This window comes from Heterodontus francisci, chromosome 2, assembly GCF_036365525.1.
Source record: "Heterodontus francisci isolate sHetFra1 chromosome 2, sHetFra1.hap1, whole genome shotgun sequence".
Lineage (NCBI taxonomy): Eukaryota > Metazoa > Chordata > Chondrichthyes > Heterodontiformes > Heterodontidae > Heterodontus > Heterodontus francisci.
In genome coordinates, this window is record NC_090372.1 from 208086171 (window position 1) to 208113129 (window position 26959).

The 26959-nt window shown below is 49.4% G+C and overlaps 1 protein-coding gene across 3 annotated transcripts in view; it reads right to left on the minus strand.

Moving 5' to 3' along the window:
• LOC137350555 (meiosis-specific coiled-coil domain-containing protein MEIOC-like) overlaps positions 1-26959 on the minus strand; it is a 131320-nt gene that overhangs the window by 93957 nt on the left and 10404 nt on the right. Inside the window, exon 1 of one of the 3 annotated variants that reach the window (XR_010969455.1) lies at positions 6879-6989. The gene's annotated coding sequence lies outside the window, so the exon portion shown is untranslated. The other 2 variants (XM_068015214.1, XM_068015217.1) reach the window with 2 other exon arrangements.

Sequence of the window (26959 nt, forward strand, 5' to 3'; positions counted from 1 at the left end):
GATTTACAGTTATTTCTGCAATGTTACTTGTATGCTCTGTGGTGAAGACTGATGCAAAACACCTGTTCAATTCAGCTGCCATCTCCTTATCTGCCCTTATTAATTCCCCAGACTCACTTTCTACAGGACCAACACTCACTTTGTTAACTCTTCTTTAAATATCTATCGAAACTCTTACTATGTCTTTATATTTCGCGCCAGCTTTCTCTCGTACTCTAATTTTTCCCTCCTTAGTGACAACAAAGAACAATGCAGCACAGGAACAGGCCATTTGGCCCTCCAAGCCTGCGCCAATCTTGATGCCTGCCTAAACTAAAACCTTCTGCACTTCCGGGGTCCGTATCCCTCTATTCCCATCCTATTCATGTATTTGTCAAGATGCCTCTTAAACGTCTCTATGGTATCTGCTTCCACCACCTCCCCCGGCAACAAGTTCCAGGCACTCACCACCCTCTGTGTAAAGAACTTGACCTTTTAGTCGCTCTTTGCTTCTTTTTATATTCAGTCCAAACTTCTGACCTGCTACCCATCTTTGCACAATTATATGCTTTTTCGTTAAGTTTGATACTATCTTTAACTTTTTTAGTTAACCACAGATGGTGGGTCCTCTCCTTGGAATTTTTCTTTCTCGTTGGAACATATCTATTCTGTGTATTCTGAAATATCCCCTTAAATGTCTGCCACTGCATCTCTACTGACCTATCCCTTAACCTGATTTGCCAGTTCACTTTTGCGAGCTCTGCTTTCATACCCTCATAATTGCCCTTATTTAAGTTTAGTTTCTTAAAGTTTTTTCTTAGTACAAATGTCTAAGTATATCTTAGTTCAGACTGTAACAGGATGAGGTTGTTCCAAATAATTTGAAAACATATTAGCTCAATTTAAGGAGCCCTTTGTATAAAAGTTTCACATAAAAACTATTTTTTTAAATTTCAGAGAGCAGTCTACTTCAGGGAAAGATGTAAAAAGAGTGACGACAGCACATTTAGTTTGGTTATTTTTTCTGAGGATTGGAGTGGCAGTGGCAAGGCCAGATTTTAATTGCCCATCCCTCGCTGCTCTGAGAGATGGTGGTGGACAGTGGTTGGGGTTGTGGTGGGGGGGGAAAGAAATACTTTTTGAAATCACTGTTTGTACAACTGTGCTATTTCAGAGGGTACTATAAGTCAACCACAGGGTCTGCACAACAGTTATGCATTGTATTCAGGAGAACTTCCTCAATCAGTATGTTCTCAGACAAATGAGAAAGGAGGCATTGCTGGATCTGGTGCTTGGAAATGAGGTGGGCCAAGTGTCTGTGGGGGCGCACTTAGGTAAGAGCGATCATCATAACATAAGGTATGCAATGCAGAAAAGTAAGGAACACAATAAGGTAGAATGTCTAGATTGGAAGAGGGCTAATTTCAACGCAATGAGAAGGGAACTAGCCAGGATAGAATGGAAACAAGGACAGGCAGGAAGAGCTGTATCACATCAATTGGTTATCTTTAAGAAAGAGATGCTTCAGGTACAGGCTAGGAACATTCCAACAAGGGTGAAAGGTAGGGGAACCAAGAACAGGGCTCCTTAGTTGACCAGGGAGATAGAGATGATGATGAAACAAAAAACCAGATCAGGTGAACGCATCAAGTGAGAAACAGGCCATATACAATAGGTTAAGAGGGGAGGTGAAGAGGAAAATAAGACTGGCAAAGAGAGAATATGAAAATAGAATGGAAAACAACATAAAAGGGAACTCGAAGATCTTCTACTGGCACGTAAATAGTAAATGAAGTAAGGAGGAGGAGGGGCCTACTGGGGACAGAGAGATTAATATATGCTTAGAGGCACAGGACTAGGCTAATATATTTAATGAGTACTTTGTATCAGTGTTCACTAAGGAAATGGAGGCTGACAAAATATCGGTAGAAGCAGAGAGAGTAGAGGCAATGGAAAGGATAAAAATAGAGAGAAGGGAGAGACTAGAAAGGTTGGCTATGCTTAGGGTAGATAAGTCACCTGGTCTGGATGGCTTGCATCCCAGTTTGCTAACAGAAATGGGGATGGAGATAGCGGAAGGGCTTGCCATAAACTTCTAATCTTCTCTGGATTTGCGGGAGGTGCCAGAGGACGAGAGAGTAGCAAATGTGACATCCTTATTCAAAAGAGTGCAAGGACAGTCCTAGAAACTACAGGCCAGTGAGTTTAAAATCAGTGGTGGAAAAGGTTTTAGGAACAATAATCAGGGAAAATAGTATCGGACACTTAGAGAGGTTTGAGTTAATTAAGGATAGCCAGCATGGATTTGTAAAAGGCAGATCGTGCTTGACTAATCTAACTGAATTCTTTGATGAAGAGAAGGGAAGGTTGATGAAAGGAATGCTGTGGATATTGTTTATATGGATTTTAACAAAGCATTTGATAAGGTACCAGATAAAAGGCTGGTTAATAAATTTGAGGCTCATGGAATAGGAGGGTCAGTGTCCAACTGGATAAAAAAATTAGCTTAAGGACAGTAAACAGCGAGTTGTAGTAAATAGTTGCCTTTTAGACGGAATGGAGGTAGACAGTGGTATTCCCGAATGGTCAGTGCTGGGACCACTGCTTTTTTGCTATATATAAATGATTTGGATCTTGGAATACAATGTATAATCTCAAGATTTGCTGACAATACCAAACTTGCAGGTGACGCAAACTGTGAGGATGATATGAACCGCCTGCAACAGGATATAGATAAGCTAGCATAATGGGCAGACAGGTGGCAGATAGAATTTAATACAGACAAGTGTGAGGTGATGCATTTTGGCAGAAGGAATAGGGAGAAGCAATATACTTAATGGCACGGTTCTAAAGAATATGCTGGAACAGAGGGACCTAGGGTGCATATGCATCGATCTTTGAAGGTGACAGGATATATTGAGAGAGTGGTTAGTAAAGCATATGGGATCTTGGGCTTCATAAATAGAGGCATTGAGCAGAAAAGCAGGGAGATTATGCTGAACCTTCATAAAGCTCTGGTTAGGCCCTAACTGGAGCATTGCGTCCAATTCTGGTCACCACACTTCCGGAAGGATGTGAGGGTCCTTAACAGAGTACAGAAAAGATTTACCAGAATGGTCCCAGGGATGGAGGATTTTAGTCACAAGGTTAGGTTTGAAAGACTGGGTTTGTTCTCCTTAGAACAAGGGAGATTTAATAGAAGTGTACAAAGATTATGACAGGCTTCGTTAAGTTAAGCAAGGAAAAACTGTTCCCGTTAACAAATGGTACAAGGACTAGGGGATACAGATCGAAAGTTTTGCGCAAAAGATGGAGGGGGAATATGAGGAAGCACTTTCTTACGCAGTAGGTGGTAATGACCTGGAACTCGCTGACCACTAGGGTGGTGGAAGCAGAGACGATCAATGACTTCGAGGGGAAGATGGATGGCCACTTGACTCTATGGCCAAACTGGACAGGGGTATCAGTTTCCCTGAAGGACATCAATGAACTATTTGGGTTTTTAATGACAATCCTAAAGCTTCCTTTTCTTCCCATGCCCCCCACCCCCAACTTTGAATTCATAACCTCTGAATTGCTGGTCCAGTACCATGGCTACTTCACTAACAGTGCTCTCTTCTTTCTATTGAAAATTTTGAAACAAAAGATTCAACTCTGCAGCTGTGCTTGCTATTTCACAACATCAAGACCAACCTATGCCCATACTTGCATTTAATTGGCACAAATTCAAAAAACAGCAAAAAAAACTAAATGTAGATCCCAAACAGCACCATTTAAAAAAAAAATTTGAAGACAAATTTTTCAGAGCAACAGCAATTAATCTCAATATGTGCCTATTTACATTACTTTCCCAGAGAGAGAAGTTGAGCAAGGGCAAGATCAAATTCCTGGTGAGCAAACTTGGACCTTAAAAGGATAAACCAACTTAAAACACAGATTTACCCATAGTAGCAGAGAATGTTTCCTCAAAGAACTCTTTCACACTGAGACAGAAAAGGGTTATCAAGATATTAACACTCTTCAACTTATAGAAAGCATCATGCACTACATGATATAATTTTCTGTCATTATAAAACTGAATATCCTCTGATTTACCATCTGCAACACAAGAGATATAGATGTAAAATAAATTATTTGAGTACCATACTTCAGTAAAACTGAGGTTTAACATTAAGACAATAAATTTACTAACAGTTTTTTCTCCATATATTCACCAGGGGAAGCATGACTTTCACAATTAATGATAATCCAAGTAAAATTAACAACCAACATAAATACTATGGGAAGTCCTAATGAGCTAAAAGGGCTTAAAAACAAAAATAAATCTCCTGAGATGATAGCTTCTTAACTCAGGGGACTAGGAACCACAATGCCTGAGATGTTTGACATGATAATAGTCATTACAAAGGCGTCAATAAATATTGAAGAGATCTTGTTGGACTGGGAAGCAAGCAAACCTGATGTCTTTTCTCAAAAACTGACAAAGACTGACCCATTTTTTCATATCAATGTTTGGAAAATAACAATCATCGGGAAAAGCTGAAAATTGCTTGTAGAATAGCAGCCAAAATGCATTCAAAAGGAGAAAATGCAGACTGCCGGTACAATTTTGAAGGGAGTGCAGGAATAGGAAGACCTGGGAGTTCACATGGCTATGAAAAAAGCATATGAAATTCTGGGCTTTATAAATAGAAACAGAGCGCAAAAGCAAGTTAGTCCTGCTAAACCTTTATAAATCATTGATTAGACTTCCGCGTCCAATTCTGGATATCACATTTTAGGAAGAATGTCATGGTGCAGAGGAGCTTTACTAGAACGGTACCAGGGATGAGGGACTTCAGTTGTGTGACAAGACTAGAGAAGCTGTGACTGTTCTCCTTAGGTTTTCACTAGTTTTCTGCCTTCACTTCCCTACCCTGAAGTCCATTTAATTTGCTGGTTATAGTCATAATTTGGTTTTCACCAGTCTTCTGCCATTTGTCTTATAGCCAAGGTTTAATTACAGATTCACCATAATTTAGCGACTTGGTGAAGAAAGAGTTCTATATCCAAGTCTGCAAATGACACAAAGTTCCAGAGGGACACAGACAGATTGTGTGTCCCCAAAACAATGGCAGGAGTTCGATTTGAAGAAGCGTTAGGTCATCCACTTTGGATTTGAGAAAGACAAAGAAGAATATTTTCTTTATGGTGAGAGACTTGGAGCTGTGGAGTGAAAAAGGAAAATGCACAGGTAGAAAACATAATCCCGAAAGCTAATGGAATATTTGCCTTTATCTCAATGGGGGTAGAAATCAAAAATTGAGTGTGATCCTTCAATTGTACTGCCCTTGTAAGATGGCATCTGGAATATGGCAGCTTTGCACACTGAACTTCAAGAAAGAATACAGTGCAGATTCACCAGAATTATGCCAGAGCTTAAAGGGATAAATTAGAAGGACAGGTTGCATAAACTTGGCCTTTAGTCCTTGTGCTTAGAAGACTGAGGGGTGATCTAACTGAGGTGTTTAAAATAAGGGATTTGACAGAGTAGACACAGAAACTATGTCCTTTGATGGGGGAATCCAAAACAAGAAGGAATAATCTTAAAATTAGAGCTAGGCCATTTATGAGTGAAATCAGGAAGCACTTCTGCGCTCAAATAGAATGGAAATCAAGAACACGCTCCTCAAAAATGTTATGGATGTAGATCCATTGAAATTTTCAAAAGCAAAATTGTTTAGATTTTTGTTAAAGCTATCAAGGAATAGAGAGCAAAAGCAGATAAATGGAGTTGAAGTACAGAAAAGCCATGATCTAATGAAATAGAACAGGGCTGAATATTTCTATGCTGCCCTTTGCTTGAAGAATTAGTTTATGATGCAGCTTGTACACCAGGAGCAGCTCATGAATAGAATTAAAATATAAATAAAACAATTTAAACTGTAAGCTTTCAAGCTGCATTTTGACCTAGCAAAATCAATCATCTAGATCCTGGATGTACAAGATCAGTGAGAAGGGTCTTTCTAACTGCTTGCGACTGTTCCGACCCCCAGTATGTACCAAGATGACCGTGGAGCACATCACTGAGCATCCTCAGTTTGCTTGAGGCCTTCTAAGAAGACTAGGAAGTTGCCTGCCTTGTCGATATTGATAATTAAATCCTTGCAGAAGCTCAACGCTCTGCTTTTCTTTCCACAGATGCTGCCAGATCTGCTGAGTCGTTCCAGCATTTTTTGTTTTTATTTCAGATTTCCAGCATCTGCAGTATTTTGCTTTTATTTGATAATTAAATCGTTATTTAACATTATCTGTATGTTGTTTTACTTGTGGACGTGCATACCTTCACCTGTATTTGTTCTGATCGAATTGGTCTACACTACCCGTCCTGACATTGCATATTACAAGCAGCATTCCGCCGATCTGTTTGCCCTCCCATTAAGTTGAATATGTTAATAAGTGCACAACTTTATTCTACCACTTGTTCTCAATATATATTTAATAGATACTTTTGTGTGCATTTAGGTTATTAAGTTTAAATCAGCAGTTATTCGTTACCTGCAAAAATGTATTATGATGACAGCTTTCTGTCTGCAGTAAGTTCCTCAGAACATCTAAGTAGTTAGGCCAACTCGAATGGGAAAGATTTTTTTTTGCCATTCTGTCTTTCCACATTTGCTGGCAAATATCTTGCGAACCCAGTGTTGCACAAACGTGCATTCAAGGAAAAAAATCATTGGGCGCGCACACACAAACTGTTAATAGCGCCCAAGAACGCTGGAAAGATCGGAACCTTACATTTATGGCGGTGTTGCTTGATCAGTCACGTTTACGTAATCTTTGCCGTGCAGACCAATCTCTTGCTGGCTAAAGAGCGGGAGAAAACCTAAACATCGTCCTCAGAAATAATTTATACTCACTTGAGGCGAGATCAGTAGTATTTAGGTCGTCACTTTTTTCACAATTGCGACACCCATTTGCATGTCCTGCCAAGGAAACGGGTCACCATTAGTTCGACACCTTCTGGGTTGCTAACAGGAAACGCACTTTCAACCGTGCAAATAACAGGAAATGGATTACTAATTCTTCACATTTTCCTTCCTGTACAATGACGTCTTTGTTCACCAACCAGTGCGATACGTTTTCCAAGAAACATATTTAGGACTGCAAATCGATCGCTAGCATTGTATCAAAACATCTGAAAACAGGCAAATACTATACAGTTCTAGTGCCGAATGACCTTCAAGACAAAATTACAAGTAGCAAAATATTACAGATTCTGGAAATTTGAAATTAAAATAGAAAATGCTGGAAATATTCAGCGGGCCAAGCAGCAACATAAGACCAGCGGAAGGTAGGGTTAACGTTTCAGACCGATGACCTTTCACAGAACCGAAGTGACCGCTGAGTGTTTCCAACATTTTCTGATTTAATCTCAGAAATTTTAATTCTGTTTTCGTGTTTCGATATTAAGACATCTAAGAAATAGGTCAGAATTGGCTTCGCTGATTAAAAAAAGTTATAAATATATATGCAGAATCCCAGCCTTTAATGGATGATGCGTCGCACTAGGGAATGTTATAATTTAACACATAAAAAGGGTAAAAATTGAGTGAGTCTTGAACTTTACTTGAAGAGTCTGTATTAATATCTAAAGCACCGAAAAGCCTACATTTCATTGCTATAGTCCCTATTATTCACCCTATAGTTCATACGGCTTACATTACCTGGACTGTAACTTTGGCATAACTCAACTTTTGAAGGATATTCATAAATCTTGACCTCCCATAACGAAGTTGTCGAAAGATTCCCGTTAATGGGATAGAACGGAAAACGGAGTAACCGAGCTGCACATTCAAGCGAGGATTACAACAACTAGAAATAGCCATCTCTGAAATGCCTTAATAAATTATGCCACCGGAATGGTACATTCTGGAGGCACGGAAAGATGGAGTTATGAATGAAACTGCATTACATTAAACTCGCATGCAGTAATCAGCCTAAAAGTTGCTGCTCATTATGCAGCATTTGGTAAATGGAAATCGAGAGATCACATACTTATTCCAGTGCAGTAACATAAATAATTTAATGTAAATATCCATTTAATAATCTATATTTATGCTTTATTGTAAATAAATGTAGCACTGTAAAAATACTTACATACATCTGTACGACAGTCTAGTGGTTATGGTGTTGTATTGGCTACAAGCTCAAATCCTAGCGACTATGGAAGCTTAACCTACACCAAGTTCCATTCACCCTTCATTGGCTCCAGTCCAGGTCTCGTAACACCTCGATTTTAAAATTCTTGTGTGTTCAAATCCCTCCATGGTCTTGCCCGCCATGTCATTGCAGCCTCCTCCTGTCCTACAACCCTCCAAGATCACCAAGCTCCTCCAATTCCCGATCTTCACAGCTCCACAACTGGCTATAGTGCCTTCTTCAGCCTAGGCCCTAAGCTTTGGCATTCCCTCAGTAAACCTCTCTTGGAGAAGCTTGAGGGACTAAAATCTGACAAGTCCCCAGGACCAGATGGCCTATATCCTAGGGTTCTAAGAGATAGTTACAGAGATAGTGGATGCGGTGGCTATGATTTTCCAGAATTCCTTAGATTCAGGAATGGTCCCGTCAGATTGGAAGTTGGCAAATGTTATGCCACTTTTCAAGAAAGGAGGTAGAAAGAAAACAGGGAACTACAGGCCAGTTAGCCTGACAAAAGTCGTTGGGAAGATGCTGGAAACTATTATTAAGGAAGTCTTAACATTGCACTTGGAAATGCATAGTATGATTAGAACAAGTCAGAATGGTTTTACTATCGAGGTGTTACTGGACTTGGACTGGAGCCAACGAAGGGTGAATGGAACTTGGTGCAGGTTAAGCTTCCATAGTCCCTATTTGGTGTTAGCTCAAAGATATTTTCATAGCTTGCAATGCTAGGATTTGAGTTTGTAGCCAATACAATACCATAACCACTAGACTATCGTACAGAAATACATTCATAAGTATTTTTACAGTGCTACATTTATTTACAATTAAGCATAAATATAGATTAAATGGATATTTAAATTATTTCTGTTACTGCACTGGAATAAGTATGTAATCTCTCGATCTCCATTTACCAAAGGACGCATAATGGGCAGCAACTTTTACAGTGATTACTGCATGTGAGTTTAATGTAATGCAGCTTCATTCATAACTCCATCTTTCCGTGCCTCCAGAATGTTTGACAAATTTATTAGAGTTTTTTGAGGATATAACTGGTTGGGTAGATAAAGGGGAACCAGTAGATGTAGTATACCTGGATTTTCAAAAGGCATTCGATAGGTGCCACATAAAAGATTAATAGGCAAGATAAGGGATCATGGTGTTGGGGGTAATATATTAGGATAGAGGATTGCTTAACAGACAGGAAGCAGACAGTGAGCATTTTTTTTTATTCATTCATGGGATGTGGGCGTCACTGGCCAGGCCAACATTTATTGCCCATCCCTAATTGCCCTTGAGAAGGTGGTGGTGAGCTGCCTTCTTGAACCGCTGCAGTCCATTTGGGGTAGGTATACCCACAGTGCTGTTAGGAAGGGAGTTCCAGGATTTTGACCCAGCGACAGTGAAGGAACGGCGATATAGTTCCAAGTCAGGATGGTGTGTGACTTGGAGGGGAACTTGCAGGTGGTGGTGTTCCCATGTATTTGCTGCCCTTGTCCTTCTAGTTGGTTGAGGTCGCGGGTTTGGAAGGTGCTGTCTAAGGAGCCTTGGTGCATTGCTGCAGTACATCTTGTAGATGGTACACACTGCTGCCACTGTGCGTCGGTGGTGGAGGGAGTGAATGTTTGTAGATGGGGTGCCAATCAAGCGGGCTGCTTTGTCCTGGATGGTGTCGAGCTTCTTGAGTGTTCTTGGAGCTGCACCCAACCAGGTAAGTGGAGAGTATTCCATCACACTCCTGACTTGTGCCTTGTAGATGGTGGACAGGCTTTGGGGAGTCAGGAGGTGAGTTACTCGCCTCAGGATTGCTAGCCTCTGACCTGCTCTTGTAGCCACGGAATTCATATGGCTACTCCAGTTCAATTTCTGGTCAATGGTAGCCCCTAGGATGTTGCGGCATTTTCAAGTTGGCAGGCAGTGAATAGTGGGGTGACGCAAGGATCAGTGCTGGGGCCTCGCTCTATATTAATGACTTTGATGAAGAGACAGTGTAATGTATCTAAGTTTGTTGATGATACAAAGCTCGGTGGAAAGGTAAGCTGTGGGGAGGATGTATAGGGACTGCAAAGAGATATAGACAGGTTAAGTGAGTGGGCAACAAGATGGCAAATGGATAATAATGTAGGGAAGCGTGAGGTTGTTCACTTTGGTCGTAAAAATAGAAAAGCAGAATATTTTTTAAAAGGTGTGAAACTGGTAAGTGTTGATGTTCAGAGGGACTTGGGGCACTTGTACAAGGAACACCACAAAGTTAACATGCAGGTGCAGCAGGCGATTAGGAAGGCAAATGCCATGTTGGCCTTCATTGCAAGGGGATTGGAATACAGGAATAAAGAAGTCTTACTAAAATTGTACAGGGCTTTGGTGAGACTGCACCTGGAATACTGTGTGCAGTTTTGGTCGCCACATTTAAGAAAGGATATACTTGCAGTGGAGGCAATGCAGCAAAGATTTGCTAAGTTGTCCCCTGGGATGAGGGGGTTGTCCTATGATGAGAAGCTGAGTAAATTGGGCCTATATTCTCTGAGTTTAGAAGAATGAGAGACGATCTAATTGAGACGTACAAGATTCTGAAAGGGCTTGATATGGTCGAAGCTGAGAGATTGTTCCCACTGGTCAGGGAATCTAGAACACAGGGACACAGCCTCAGGATAAGGGGTCAATCATTCAGGACTGAGATGAGGAGAAATTACTTCACTCAAAGAATCTTTGGAATTCTCTACCCCAGAGGGTTGTGGATGCTCCATCATTGAATACATTTAAGGCTGAGATAGATAGATTGTTGGTCTCACAGGGAATCAAGGGATATGGGGAGCGGGCAGGAAAGTGGAATTGAAGCCAAGAACAAAGAACAGTACAGCACAGGAACAGGCCACTCAGCCCTCCAAGCCTGCGCCAATCTTGATGCCTGCCGAAATTAACACCTTCTACACTTCCGGAGCCCATATCCCTCTATTCCCTTCCTATTCATATATTTGTCAAGATGTCTCTTAAACGTCGCTATCGCATCTGCTTCCACCACCTCCCCTGGCAGAAAGTTCCAGGCACTCACCACCCTCTGTGTAAAAAACTTGCCTCGCACATCCCCTCTAAACTTTGCCCCTCGCACCTTAAACCTATGTCCCCTAGTAACTGACTGTTCCACCCTGGGAAAAAGCATCTGACTATCCACTCTGTCCATGTCGCTCATAACTTTGTAAACCTCTATCATGTCGCCCCTCCACCTCCGTCATTCCGGTGAAAACAATCCGAGTTTTTCCAACCTCTCCTCATAGCTAATGCCCTCCAGACCAGGCAACATCCTGGTAAACCTCCTCTGTACCCTCGCCAAAGCCTCCACGTCCTTCTGGTGGTGTGGCGACCAGAATTGCACGCAATATTCTAAGTGTGGCCTAACTAAAGTTCTGTACAGCTGCAACATGACTTGCCAATTTTTATACTCTATGCCCCGACCGATGAAGGCAAGCATGCCGTATGCCTTCTTGACTACCTTGTCCAACTGCGTTGCCACTTTCAGTGACCTGTGGACCTGTATGCCCAGATCTCTCTGCCTGTCAATACTCCTAAGGGTTCTGCCATTTACTGTATACCTCCCACCTGGATTAGACCTTCCAAAATGCGTAACCTCACATTTGTCCGGATTAAACTCCATCTGCCATTTCTCCGCCCAAGTCTCCAACCGATCTATATCCTGCTGTATCCTCTGACAATCCTCATCATTATCCGCAACTCCACCAACCTTTGTGTCGTCTGCAAACTTACTAATCAGACCAGCTACATTTTCCTCCAAATCATTTATATATACGACAAACAGCAAAGGTCCCAGCACTGATCCCTGTGGAACACCACTAGTCACATCCCTCCATTCAGAAAAACACCCATCCACTGTTACCCTCTGTCTTCTGTGACTGAGCCAGTTCTGTATCCATCTTGCCAGCTCACCTCTGATCCCGTGTGTCTTCACCTTTTGCACCAGTCTGCCATGCGGGACCTTGTCAAAGGCTTTATTAAAGTCCATATAGACAACATCCACCGCCCTTCCCTCATCAATCATCTTAGTCACTTCCTCAAAAAACTCATGATTGTATTGAATGGCGGAGCAGGCTCAATGGGCCATATGATCTACTTCTGCTCCTATTTCTTGTGTTTTCACTCTCTCGTCTCCTTAAAACATCTTTTTGACAAAGCTTTTAGTCACATGGCTCCGCGTCAAGCTTGTCTGGTAGCGCTCATGAAATGCCTTGGGATGTTTTATGCTATGTTAAAAGTGCTAATATAAATACCAATTATTGTTGTTTGGTTGTAGTAAAAACCCAATGCCTTTCAGGGACTAACAAATGCCACCTCCAGCTGGTGTGGTCTACATGAGAATCCAGTCCTACATTATGTGGTTGACTCTTGACGCATTCAGAAACCAGGAATAGGCAATAAATACTTCCCTGCTAGTGTCACACACTATCCCCTCTACCCCCTCTCTCTGTCCCCTCTCTCTGTCCCCTCTCTCTCCCCCCTCTCTCTGTCCCTTCTCCCCCCCCCTCTCTGTCCCCTCTCCCCCCCCCTCTCTGTCCCCTCTCCCCCCCCTCTCTCTCTGTCCCCTCCCCCCCCTCTCTCTCTCTGTCCCCTCTCCACCCCCCCTCTCTCTCTGTCCCCTCTCCACCCCCCCTCTCTCTCTCTGTCCCCTCTCCCCCCCTCTCTCTGTCCCTCCTCCACTCTCTCTGTCCCTGTCCCCTCCTCCCTCTGTCCCCTCCCCCACTCTCTCTCTCTCCGTCCCCTCCCCCCTCTCTGTGTCTCTCCCTGTCCCCTCCTCCCTCTCCCCCCTCTCTCTCTCCCTGTCCCCTCCTCCCTCTCTCTGTCCCCTCCCCCTCTCTCTCTCTGTCCCCTCCCCCCTCTCTCTCTCTATACCCCCCCTTCTCTGTCTCCTCTTCCCCCCCCCTTCTCTGTCGCCTCTCCCCCCCCTTCTCTCTGTCCCCTCTCAACCCCTCCCCCCCCCCTGTCCCCTCCCCACCTCCCTCTCTCTCCCTGTCCCCTCTCCCCCCCCTCTCTCTCCCTGTCCCCTCTCCCCCCCCCTCTCTCTGTCCCCTCTCCCCCCCCCTCTCTCTGTCCCCTCTCCCCCCCCCCCTCTGTCTCCTCTTCCCCCCCTTCTCTGTCTCCTCTCCCCCCCCTTCTCTGTCTCCTCTCCCCCCCCTTCTCTGTCCCCTCTCAACCCCTCCCCCCCTCTCTGTCCCCTCCCCACCTCCCTCTCTCTCCTGTCCCCTCTCTCCCCCTGTCCCCTCTCTCCCCTGTCCCCTCTCTCCCCCTCTCCCCCTGTCCCCCCTCTCCCCCTGTCCCCTCTCCCCCTGTCCCCTCTCCCCCTCTCTCTCTCTCTGTCCCCTCTCCCCCTCTCTCTCTCTGTCCCCTCTCCCCCTCTCTCTCTCTGTCCCCTGTCCCCCTCTCTCTCTCTGTCCCCTCTCCCTCTGTCCCTCTCTGTCCCCTCTCCCCCTCTCTCTCTCTCTCTCTCTGTCCCCTCTCCCTCTCTCTCTGTCCCCTCTCCCCCTCTCTCTCTCCCCTCTCCCCCTCTCTCTCTCTCTCTCTCTCTCTCTGTCCCCTCTCCCCCTCTCCCCCTCTCTCTCTCTGTCCCCTCTCCCCCTCTCTCTCTCTCTCTCTCTCTCTGTCCCCTCTCCCCCTCTCTCTCTCTCTCTCTCTGTCCCCTCTCCCCCTCTCTCTCTCTCTGTCCCCTCTCCCCCTCTCTCTCTCTCTGTCCCCTCTCCCCCTCTCTCTCTCTCTCTGTCCCCTCTCCCCCTCTCTCTCTCTTTGTCCCCTCTCCCCCTCTCTCTCTCTTTGTCCCCTCTCCCCCTCTCTCTCTCTTTGTCCCCTCTCCCCCTCTCTCTCTCTGTCCCCTCTCCCCCCCTCTCTCTCTCTGTCCCCTCTCCCCCCCTCTCTCTCTCTCTCTCTGTCCCCTCTCCCCCCCTCTCTCTCTCTCTCTCTGTCCCCCCTCCCCCTCTCTGTCCCCTCTCCCCCCCTCTCTCTCTCTGTCCCCTCTCCCCCCCTCTCTCTCTCTCTCTCTCTGTCCCCTCTCCCCCTCTCTCTCTCTCTCTGTCCCCTCTCCCCCTCTCTCTCTGTCCCCTCTCCCCCTCTCTCTCTGTCCCCTCTCCCCCTCTCTCTCTGTCCCCTCTCCCCCTCTCTCTCTCTCTCCCCTCTCCCCCCCTCTCTCTCTCTCTCCCCTCTCCCCCCCTCTCTCTCTCTCTCCCCTCTCCCCCCCTCTCTCTCTCTCTCCCCTCTCCCCCCCTCTCTCTCTCTCTCCCCTCTCCCCCCCTCTCTCTCTCTCTCCCCTCTCCCCCCCTCTCTCTCTCTCTCCCCTCTCCCCCCCCCTCTCTCTCTCTCCCCTCTCCCCCCCTCTCTCTCTCCCTCCCCTCTCCCCCCCTCTCTCTCTCTCTCTCCTCTCTCCCCTCTCCCCCTCTCTCTCTCTCTCTCTCCCCCTCTCTCTCTCTCTCTCTGTCCCCTCTCTCTCTCTCTCTCTGTCCCCTCTCTCTCTCTCTCTCTGTCCCCTCTCCCTCTCTCTGTCCCCTCTCCCCCCCCCCCTCTCTCTCTCTGTCCCCTCTCCCCCCCCCTCTCTCTCTGTTCCCTCTCCCCCCCCCCTCTCTCTCTGTTCCCTCTCCCCCACCCCTCTCTCTCTGTTCCCTCTCCCCCCCCCCTCTCTCTCTGTCCCCTCTCCCCCCCTCTCTGTCCCCTCTCCCCCCCTCTCTCTCTGTCCCCTCTCCCCCCACCTCTCTCTGTTCCCTCTCTCTGTCCCCTCCCGTCTCCTCTCCCCTCTCCCCCGCCCCTCTCTCCTCTCCCCCCCCCCTGTCCCCTCCCCACCTCCCTCTCTCTCTCTGTCCCCTCCCCACCTCCCACTCTCTCCCTGTCCCCTCCCCGCGCTCTCTCCCTGTCCCCTCCCCCCTCTCTCTCCCTGTCCCCTCCCCGCGCTCTCTCCCTGTCCCCTCCCCCCTCTCTTTCCCTGTCCCCCCTCTCTCTCTCTGTCCCCCCTCCCCCCTCTCTCTCTCTGTCCCCCCTCCCCCCTCTCTCTCTCTGTGTCCCCCCTCCCCCCTCTGTCTCTCTGTGTCCCCCCTCCCCCCTCTGTCCCCTCTCCCCCCCCCCTCTCTCTCTGTCCCCTCTCTCCCCCCCCTTCTCTCTGTCCCCTCTCTCCCCCCCCCCCTTCTCTCTGTCCCCTCTCTCCCCCCCCCCCCCTTCTCTCTGTCCCCTCTCTCCCCCCCCCCCCTTCTCTCTGTCCCCTCTCTCCCCCCCCCCTTCTCTCTGTCCCCTCTCTCCCCCCCCCCTTCTCTCTGTCCCCTCTCTCCCCCCCCCCCTTCTCTCTGTCCCCTCTCTCCCCCCCCCCTTCTCTCTGTCCTGTCTCTCCCCCCCCCTTCTCTCTGTCCCGTCTCTCCCCCCCCCTTCTCTCTGTCCCCTCTCTCCCCCCCCCCTTCTCTCTGTCCCCTCTCTCCCCCCCCCTTCTCTCTGTCCCCTCTCTCCCCCCCCCCTTCTCTCTGTCCCCTCTCTCCCCCCCCCCTTCTCTCTGTCCCCTCTCTCCCCCCCCCCCCTTCTCTCTGTCCCCTCTCTCCCCCCCCCCTTCTCTCTGTCCCCTCTCTTCCCCCCCCCCTTCTCTCTGTCCCCTCTCTTCCCCCCCCCCTTCTCTCTGTCCCCTCTTCCCCCCCCCCTTCTCTCTGTCCCCTCTTCCCCCCCCCCTTCTCTCTGTCCCCTCTCCCCCCCCTCTCTCTGTCCCCTCTCCCCCCCCCCTCTCTCTGTCCCCTCTCCCCCCCCTCTCTGTCCCCTCTCCCCCCCACCTCTCTGTCCCCTCTTCCCCCCCCCTCTCTCCGTCCCCTCTCTCTCTCTGTCCCCTCTCCCCCCCCCTCTCTCTCTGTCCCCTCTCTCCCCCCCCCTCTCTCTCTGTCCCCTCTCCCCCCCCCCTCTCCCCCCCCCCCTCTCTCTGTCCCCTCTCCCCCCCCTCTCTCTCTGTCCCCTCTCCCCCCCCCTCTCTCTCTGTCCCCTCTCCCCCCCCCCTCTCTCTCTGTCCCCTCTCCCCCCCCCCCCTCTCTCTCTGTCCCCTCTCCCCCCCCCCTCTCTCTCTGTCCCCTCTCCCCCCCTCTCTCTCTCTGTCCCCTCTCCCCCCCTCTCTCTCTCTGTCCCCTCTCCCCCCTCTCTCTCTCTGTCCCCCCTCTCTCTCTCTGTCCCCCCTCCCCCCTCTCTCTCTCTGTCCCCCCTCCCCCCTCTCTCTCTCTGTGTCCCCCCTCCCCCCTCTGTCCCCTCTCCCCCCCCCCTCTCTCTCTGTCCCCTCTCTCCCCCCCCTTCTCTCTGTCCCCTCTCTCCCCCCCCCCTTCTCTCTGTCCCCTCTCTCCCCCCCCCCCCTTCTCTCTGTCCCCTCTCTCCCCCCCCCCCCCTTCTCTCTGTCCCCTCTCTCCCCCCCCCCTTCTCTCTGTCCCCTCTCTCCCCCCCCCCCTTCTCTCTGTCCCCTCTCTCCCCCCCCCCTTCTCTCTGTCCTGTCTCTCCCCCCCCCTTCTCTCTGTCCCGTCTCTCCCCCCCCCTTCTCTCTGTCCCCTCTCTCCCCCCCCCCCTTCTCTCTGTCCCCTCTCTCCCCCCCCCCTTCTCTCTGTCCCCTCTCTCCCCCCCCCCTTCTCTCTGTCCCCTCTCTCCCCCCCCCTTCTCTCTGTCCCCTCTCTCCCCCCCCCTTCTCTCTGTCCCCTCTCTCCCCCCCCCCCTTCTCTCTGTCCCCTCTCTCCCCCCCCCCCTTCTCTCTGTCCCCTCTCTTCCCCCCCCCCTTCTCTCTGTCCCCTCTTCCCCCCCCCCTTCTCTCTGTCCCCTCTTCCCCCCCCCCCTTCTCTCTGTCCCCTCTCCCCCCCCTCTCTCTGTCCCCTCTCCCCCCCCTCTCTGTCCCCTCTCCCCCCCACCTCTCTGTCCCCTCTTCCCCCCCCCTCTCTCCGTCCCCTCTCTCTCTCTGTCCCCTCTCCCCCCCCCTCTCTCTCTGTCCCCTCTCTCCCCCCCCCTCTCTCTCTGTCCCCTCTCCCCCCCCCTCTCCCCCCCCCCCTCTCTCTGTCCCCTCTCCCCCCCCTCTCTCTCTGTCCCCTCTCCCCCCCCCTCTCTCTCTGTCCCCTCTCCCCCCCCCCTCTCTCTCTGTCCCCTCTCCCCCCCCCCTCTCTCTCTGTCCCCTCTCCCCCCCCCCCTCTCTCTCTGTCCCCTCTCCCCCCCTCTCTCTCTCTGTCCCCTCTCCCCCCCTCTCTCTCTCTGTCCCCTCTCCCCCCCTCTCTCTCTCTGTCCCCTCTCCCCCCCTCTCTCTCTCTGTCCCCTCTCCCCCCCTCTCTCTCTCTGTCCCCTCTCCCCCCCCCTCTCTCTCTGTCCCCTCTCCCCCCCCCTCTCTCTCTGTCCCCTCTCCCCCCCCCTCTCTCTCTGTCCCCTCTCCCCCCCCCTCTCTCTCTGTCCCCTCTCCCCCCCCCCTCTCTCTCTGTCCCCTCTCCCCCCCCTCTCTCTCTGTCCCCTCTCCCCCCCCTCTCTCTCTGTCCCCTCTCTCCCCCCTCTCTCCCCCTGTCCCTCTCCCCCCCCCTCTCTCTCTGTCCCTCTCCCCCCCCCTCTCTCTCTGTCCCTCTCCCCCCCCCCTCTCTCTGTCCCTCTCCCCCCCCTCTCTCTGTCCCTCTCCCCCCCCCTCTCTCCGTCCCTCTCTCCGTTCCCCCCCCTCTCTCTCCGTTCCCCCCCCTCTCCCTGTACCCTCTCCACCCCTCTCTCTCTGTCCCCTCCCCCCTCTCTCTCTCTCTCTGTCCCCTCCCCCCCCTCTCTCTCTCTCTGTCCCCTCTCTCCCCCTCTCTCTCTCTCTGTCCCTCTCCCCCCCCCTCTCTCCGTTCCCCCCCCCTCTCTCTCCGTTCCCCCCCCTCTCCCTGTACCCTCTCCACCCCTCTCTCTCTGTCCCCTCCCCCCCTCTCTCTCTCTCTGTCCCCTCCCCCCTCTCTCTCTCTCTCTGTCCCCTCCCCCCCCTCTCTCTCTCTGTCCCCTCTCTCCCCCTCTCTCTCTGTCCCCTCCCCCCCCCTCTCTCTCTGTCCCCTCTCCCCCCCCCTCTCTCTCCGTTCCCCCCCCTCTCTCTCCGTTCCCCCCCCTCTCTCTCCGTTCCCCCCCCTCTCTCTCCGTTCCCCCCCCTCTCCCTGTACCCTCTGCCCCCCTCTCTCTCTCTCTCTCTGTCCCCTCTCCCCCCCTCTCTCTCTGTCCCCTCTCTCCCCCTCTCTCCCCCTCTCTCTCTGTCCCCTCTCTCTCTGTCCCCTCTCTCTCTGTCCCCTCTCTCCCTGTCCCCTCTCTCCCTGTCCCCTCTCTCCCTGTCCCCTCTCCCCCCCCTCTCTCTCTGTCCCCTCTCCCCCCCCTCTCTCTCTGTCCCCTCTCCCCCCCTCTCTCTCTCTGTCCCCTCTCCCCCCCCTCCTCTGTCCCCTCTCCCCCCCCTCTCTCTCTGTCCCCTCTCCCCCCCTCTCTCTCTCTGTCCCCTCTCCCCCCCTCTCTCTCTCTGTCCCCTCTCCCCCCCCTCCTCTGTCTCCTTTCCCCCCCCTCCTCTGTCTCCTTTCCCCCCCCTCCTCTGTCTCCTTTCCCCCCCCTTGTCTCCCCCTCCCCCTTGTCTCCCCTCTCAACCCCTCCCCCCTCTCTCTGTTCCCTCCCCACCTCTCTCTGTTCCCTTCCCACCTCCCTCTCTCTCCCTGTCCCTCCCCCCTCTCTCTCCCTGTCCCTCCCCCCTCTCTCTCCCTGTCCCCTCTCTCCGTCCCCTCCCCCCCCTCTCTGTCCCCTCTCCCCCCCCCTCTGTCCCCTCTCTCTGTCCCCTCCCCTCTCCTCTCCCCCCCCCCCCCCTCTCTGTCCCCTCTCCCCCCCTCTTCTCTCTGTCCCCTCTCCCCCCCTCTTCTCTCTGTCCCCTCCCCCTCTTCTCTCTGTCCCCTCTCCCCCCCCTCTCTCTCTCTGTCCCCTCTCCCCCCCCTCTCTCTCTCTGTCCCCTCTCCCCCCCCCTCTCTCTCTGTCCCCTCTCCCCCCCCCTCTCTCTCTGTCCCCTCTCCCCCCCCCCTCTCTCTCTGTCCCCTCTCCCCCCCCCCCTCTCTCTCTGTCCCCTCTCCCCCCCCTCTCTCTCTCTGTCCCCTCTCCCCCCCCTCTCTCTCTCTGTCCCCTCTCCCCCCCCTCTCTCTCTCTGTCCCCTCTCCCCCCCTCTCTCTCTCTGTCCCCTCTCCCCCCCCTCTCTCTCTGTCCCCTCTCTCTCTGTCCCCTCTCCCCCCCCCCTCTCTCTCTGTCCCCTCTCTCTCTGTCCCCTCTCTCTCTGTCCCCTCTCCCCCCCCTCTCTCTCTGTCCCCTCTCCCCCCCCCTCTCTCTCTGTCCCCTCTCCCCCCCCCTCTCTCTCTGTCCCCTCTCCACCCCCCCCCCGTCTCCATTCCCCCCACCCCCGTCTCCATTCCCCCCCCCCGTCTCCATTCCCCCCCCCGCCTCTCTGTCCCCTCTTCCCCCCCCCCCCTGCCCCCCCGCCTCTCTGTCCCCTCTTTTCCCCCCCACCGCCTCTCTGTCCCCTCTTCCCCCCCGCCCTCTCTGTCCCCTCTTCCCCCCCCGTCCCCACTCCCCCCCTCTCTCTCTGTCCACTCCCCCCCTCTCTCTGTCCACTCCCCCCCCTCGTCCCGTCTGTCTGTCCCCCTCCCTCCCACCTCTTTCTTGCCGTCTCCCTCCCCTCCCACCTCTTTCTTGCCGTCTCCACCCCCTCCACCTCTTTCTTGCCGTCTCCACCCCCTCCACCTCTTTCTTGCCGTCTCCACCCCCTCCACCTCTTTCTTGCCGTCTCCCTCCCCCCACCTCTTTCTTGCCGTCTCCCTCCCCCCACCCTCTTTCTTGCCGTCTCCCTCCCCACCCCCCCACCTCTTTCTTGCCGTCTCCCTCCCCGCCCCACCTCTTTCTTGCTGTCTCATTCCCCCCGCCTCTTTCTTGCTGTTTCCCTCCCCACCCCACCCCACCCCACCTCTTTCTTTTTTCTGTGCCCTCTCTCTCTCTATCTGCTCCCTGCTCTGCTGGTTTAAAGGGCTGCCTGACTCACTCACACTTCCCACCACCACCCCAGGCCAGGCTGGTGCTGGTTTAAAGGGTTGTCTATCTCACTCCCTCTGCTCCCTGGGCCGGTGATGATTTGAAGGGCTGCCTGCCTGACTCACTCGCTCGTTTTCTCTCTCTCTTTCGCTCCCCATGTTCCCTCAGCGCCTCGCCGCCCCGCGCCTATTCTGCGTGCTGACCCGCTTCCTGCTCTCCCCTCAGCCCCTCTCTCCCTTTCCCCCACAGCAGTCTTTCCCGCTCGCTGCCTAAACCGTGCTGGGATCGGTCAGACCTATTTTTGCATGGTTGTGTGGTTGTGCCGTGAATCGCTAATTAGCACTCACCTGGTCCAGGCAGACCGCTGCCATTCACAGACAGTGGCCACAGACAGGGTGGGATTGAAACTTTGGCAGGCCACAAGAAGCCAATGGCATATTTCTAAAACCCAAATGTCGGAAATCTGCCATTTGGCAGAAATATCTCATCCCTGGGAAGAAACCGCAGTCAGCATCAAGCACTGAGGAGAGAGTTGTCCAGCACAAACACAACAGGATTATCGAAATTCTGAATGATTAATGTCTACGTTGAAGTCACAGTAAGTACGCAGGTGGAGCTCTGAGGGTGGGCAAATAGGTTGAGTAAAAAGGGGTTCTTTAACAAGTTCGGAGAGCCTGGAGCGAAGGAGCGCAGACCTAAGGAACTCAGGTGCAAAGCAACAGAGCGCAAGAAGCATGAACATCAGGGAGCAAGGTAAAAGTAACTAAAAGTGGCATCAGCACAAGGGAAGATGCTGATCGATGAGTAGCTGGAGTTTTTAAAAAATAAGTTGTTAATTCATCCTTAGTTTATTTGTTAAGTTTAGTTTGTCTAATAAATAGAGGCATGGCAGTGTACCCCAGTCCTTTGGAATGCACATCCTCTTCCATGTGGGAACTCCAAGATAATTCTCGTCTCCTGGATAACCACATGTGCAGGAAATGTTATCAGCTGGAGCAGCTCAAGGTCCGGCATTCAGAGCTTGAGCAGCAACTGGCGTCACTGTAATGCATCTGCAAGGCTAAGATCTGCATAGATAGCACATTTCTGGATGTGGTCACACCACAGCTTAAGGATATGTCATAGAGTTTTACAGCACAGAAACAGGCCCTTCAGCCCAACGCGCCTGCAGTTGGCCCATAGCCTTGTATGTTATGGTGTTTCAAGTGCTCATCTAAATACTTTTTTAAAAATAAAATAAAATAAAAAAATAAATGTCGTGAGTGTTCCCGCATCTACCACCCCTTCAGGCAGTGTGTTCCAGATTCCAATCACCCGCTGGGTGAAAACATTTTTCCTCAACTCCCCTCTAAACCTCCTGCCCCTTACCGTAAATCTATGCCCCCTAGTTATTGACACCTCCGCTAAGGGAAAAAGTTTCTTCCTATCTATCCTATCAATGCCCCTCATAATTTTGTATACCTCAATCAGGTCCCCCCTCAGCCTTCTCCGCTCCAAGGAAAACAACCCCAGCCTATCCAGTCTCTCTTCATAGCTGAAATGCTCCAGCCCAGGCAACATCCTGGTGAATCGCCTCTGCACCCTCTCCATTGCAATCACATCCTTCCTATAGTGTGGTGACCAGAACGGTACATTGTACTCCAGCTGCGGCCTAACCAGCGTTTTATACAGCTCCATCATAACCTCCCTGCTCTTATATTCTATGCCTCGGCTAATAAAGGCAAGATTCCCGTATGCCTTCCTAACCACCTTATCTACCTGTGCTGCTGCCTTCAGTGATCTATGGACAAGCACCCCAAGGTCCCTCTGTACTTCCTAGGGTCCTACCATCCATTGTATATTCCCTTGCCTTGTTAGTCCTCCCAAAGTGCATCACCTCACACTTCTCAGGATTAAACACCATTTGCCACAGCTCTGCCCATCTTACCAGCCCATCTAAATCGTCCTGTAATCTAAGGCCTTCCTCCTCACTATTTACGACACCAATTTTCGTGCGGTCTGCGAACTTACTGATATGCAAACAGAGAAAGAACTGGGTGACTGCCAGGCAGTCAAGGACCACCTAGCAGGTAGTGCAGGAGTCCCCTGAGTCTATCTCGTTATCCAACCAGTATTCTGTCACGAATACCTTTGACAGGGAAGGTTATCTGGGGCGTGCAGCCAGAGCCAAGTCCACAGCACCACAGCTGGCCCAGCTGTATAGGGAGGCAGAAGGAAGATTTCAAAAGCAATAGTGAAAGGGAAACAGACAGGAGTTTCTATGCCTCAGATGCAAATACAGGATGGTACGTTGCCTCCCAGGACCCAGTGCCAAGGACATCAATGAGTGGCTACAGAGCACTCTGAGGGAGTGGGTGATCAGTTAGAGCGGTCGTGGTCCATATTGGTACCAACAACATAGGTAGGAGGGGGCCTTGCAGGAAGATTTTAGGGAGCTAAGAAGTGAGCAGACCTCAACAGTAATAAATTTCAGATTACTTCCGGAGCCACACACTAGTGAATATAGAAATAGGAGGATAGAGCAGATAAATATGTAGCTGGAGAAATGGTGCAGGAGGGAGGGCTTTAGATTTCTGGGATAGTGGGACTGGTTCTGGGGGAGGTGGGACCTATACAGGTCAGACGGGTTGTGCCTCAAAAGCCAGGACCCATGTCTGCACAGGCTGGTTTGCTAGTGCTGTTGGGGAGGGTTTAAATTAACTTGGCAGTGGAATGGGAATCAGAATGTAGCAATAGAAAGGAAAAACAAGGTGCACAAAGGATGGGGAGAAACAGATAGCACTAGAGTAAGAAATAGTAAGGTGGAGTCAGAATAAGAGGGAATGAAATAAGATATAAATTAAGTTTACTGTGCAAGCATGTAAACGCACAAAGTGTGGTAAATGTGGTTGGGGAGCTGGAGGCACAGATAACCACACGAAAGCATGACATCATGCAATAATGAAGACCTGGCTCCTAAAAGAGCAGAACTGGAGACTAAATATTCCTGGATACAAGGTATTCAGGAAAGATAGGGAAGGAAAGAAAGTAGGAGAGGTGGTTTTATTGAGTAAGGAGAATATTACAGTACTGGAGAGAGAGGGCATCCTAGAGGGGTCAAGAACAGAATTTATTTGATTAGAGATAAGAAACAAAAAAGAGGTACCATTACACTACTGGCTGTATTCTATGGGTCACCAACTAGTAGGAAGCATAGAGGAGCACATTTTCAGGGAAATTAGAGAGATAATGGGGAACTTTAATTATCCTAATATAGACAGATAGTATTACTGTAAAAGAGCAGAGAGGAGGACAAGTTTTTGAAGTGCATTCAGGAGAATTTTCTCTTGATCAGTGTGTTTGCTGCAAAACAAGGGAAAAGGCACTGCTGGATCTGGTGCCAGTTCTGGGGAATGAGATGGATCAAGTGTCAGAAGAAGAACATTTAGAGGGACAGTGATCATTGTATCATAAGGTTTAGGTTAGCTATGTAAAAGGACAAGGAGCAGTCCAGAGGAAAAGTAATTAATTGGGGGAGGGCCAATTTCAGTGGGGTGAGAAAACATCTGGCCCAGGTAAACTGAGTGAAAGATATAGCAAAACTGTAACAGAACAATGGGCTGCCTTAAACAGGAAATGGTTCGGGTACAGTCAAGGTACATTCCCACAAGGAGGAACGGTAGAGCGAACAAAGCCAGAGCTCCCTGGATAGGGAGAGAGAAAGATGAAACGGAAAAAGGGTGAGTATGTCAGGTTAATAATACAAGTGAGAACATGGCTGAATATAGATACCTCAGAGGTGAAATGAAAAAGGAAATGATAGTCAAAGAAAGAATATGAGAAGAGACTGGCAGCTAACATAAAAGGGAAATCAAGTCTTCTACAGACATACAAATAGCTAAAGGGTAGTAAGAGGAGGAGTGGGCCAATTAGGGACCAAAAAGGGCATCTATGCATGGAAGCAGAGGCATGGCTTGAGGTACTAAAGGACTACTTAGCATTTATCTTTACTAAGGAAGATGATACCGCCGAATTAATAGTGAAAGAGGAGGTAGTTAAGAAACTGGATGGGCTAAATTTGATGAAGAAATATTAGAAAGGCTAAGTCACCAGGACCAGACACATTTGAGGATACTAAGGGAAGGGAGGAAATTAGAGGCACTGACTATAATCTTCCAGTCCTCCTTAGGTACCAGGGTGATGCCAGAGGACTGAAGAATCGCAAATGTTACACCTTTGTTCAAAAAAGGATGCAAGGATAAACCCAGCAAATACTGGCCAGTTAGTTTAATCTTGTTAATGGGAAAGCTTTTAGAAGTGATAATCCAGGGCAAAACTGTCAATTGGAGAAGTGTGGATTATTTAATGAAAGCCAGCACAGATTTGTTAAAGGGAAATCATGTTTAACTAACTTGATTGAGTTTTTAGATGAAGTAACGAAGAGGTTGATGAGTCATAGAAGCACAGAAGGAAGCCAGTCCGCCCATCAAGTCCATGCCAGCTCTCTGTAGAACAATCCAGTCAGTCTCATTCTTCTGCTTTATCCTGCAAGTTTCTTTCCTTCAAATGCCCATCTAATTTCCTTTTGAAATCATTCATCGTCTCCGCTTCCAACATCCTCATAGGCAGCAAGTTCTAGACTATTACCACTCAATTCCTAAAGTTGTCTCACATCCACTCTGCTTCTCTTGCCCAAAACCTCAATGTGTCCCTCTAGTCCTTCTACCATCAGCTAATGGGAACAGCTTTTCTTTGTCTACTTTATCTAAATCGGTCATTATCTTGTACACCTGCATCAAATATCCTCTCAACCTTCTTTGCTCCAAGGAGAACTACCCTCGCTTCTCCAACCTAACCTTGTAGCTAAAATCCCTCATCCTTGAAACCATTCTGGCAAATCTCCTTGGTATCCTCTCAATGACCCTCACATCCTTCCTACAGTGCAGTGGCCAGAATTAGATGCAATTCTCTAGCTATGGCGAAAACAGCTTTATAAACGTTCAGCATAACTTCCCTGCTTTTGTATTCAATGTGGCTATTCATGAAGCCCAAGATCCCATATGCTTTGCTCACTACTCTCAGTATGTTTTGCTACCTTCAAAAAGCTATGCACATGAATCCCTAGGTCCCTCTATCCCTACACACTCTTAACTACTGTACCATTAAGTCTATCTTGCCTCTCCCTATCCCTTCCGCCAAACTGTATCACCTTATATTTCTCTGTATTAAATTGCATCTGCAGTTGTCTGCCCATTCTGCTAGCCTATCTATCTCCTGTTGCAGGACATGAGGGTAGTGCAGTTGATGTGGTGTACATGAAATTCTGAATAGCCAGTTCTGCTAAAGATGCTTTCATCCTAATTCTGCCTGTCTTTAACCCCTTCCATTGTTTAGAGGCCTAGATCCAGTACCTGGACCATTTTGAAATCTGGCAATCACTGAATCCTCTATTCTTTGAGTCACCATTTGTTTCATGAAAGCTGAAGGAAATGGCGGTTTCCTCAGGAAATTTTTCATGGCAGCAGATATCTGACCCAACAGGGTCTCTCTCTGAGAACCGAACAGCAGTAAGAACCAGGAATGTGTCCATATGAGACATCTTAGCACAATCCAGCAATTAAAACTCTAGTATTGATCCAAGGACTCCTAAATTGAATTTTGTCAATTTTTTATAAAACCTGTTAAAGTCCATGATATACTCCTCCAGGGAATGACTATCTGTTTTTCAAAGCCTGTCAAAGTTTGACCATGTCTCATAGATGATCTGTTAAATGCCTTTCTTGTAAATTTCATCCAAAAATTCTAAAAAGGTTCAACCTTCATCACTATCCAACTGATGGGCATTCAGCTCACAAAATGCTTTACTTCTGATTTTACTTCTGGTAAGAAGTGACACCACCAAGGCCATACCTTCGAGTTAGAGTCATTACGGCTCAGGGAGAATCCATTCGGCTCATCCAGTCAGTGTTTCCTCTTTTGTAGGGACATAACCCATACCCACATATCTACTTCATTCTTCCACTGGTCATAGGGTTCAAACTCCAAGAACAGTAGAGGGTAATCATACCCCAACAATTTCCACTTGCTTTCTGCCACTTTTCACAATGGCTACTAGCACTGTAGTTTTCTGTCTGAATTTTTTTTTCTTAGCTTCCGTCACTTCTGGGCAACCATACTCTGCTACCACATTCTATTCCCGAAAGCCAACTGGTAAAGGATAGAACTGGAAGCGACCTTTATACACTTTAATATTTAGTTACATAATTACCCATTACAAGCATACACCTCCTAACTCAAGAACCACAGTTTTAATATGTCTATTTATATAGGCTCAAGTGAAATCCAAGTTAATACCCACCACCCGCATACAATTAAACACATTTAATATACAACCATCATCTTCAGTCCCCATCATTCCTTTGCCACTGACTTCAACCCCTTCACTCGTCCGTCTTGGGTTAAACAAAACCATTCATAATCTAGGTGCTTTTGTTTGATCTCAAGCTATGCTTCAAGCACCACATCCTGTCCATTATCAAGATTGCTTACTTCCAGCTCTGTTATATTTCCCACCTCCATTGCTATCTCAGCACCCCATCCCACTGCTGAATCTCCTGCACCTATTTTTGTTGCTCCTAGACTCAAATATTGCAATGTTTTCTTTATTTGCTTCTCTCTTCCACCCTCCATAAACTCCAATTTATTTAAAATTCTGCAACATGTCTTCACAGTAGAAGACACAAGTTCCATACCAGAAATGGACAGTAACCTAGGGGCTAAAAAGTGTGAGGAA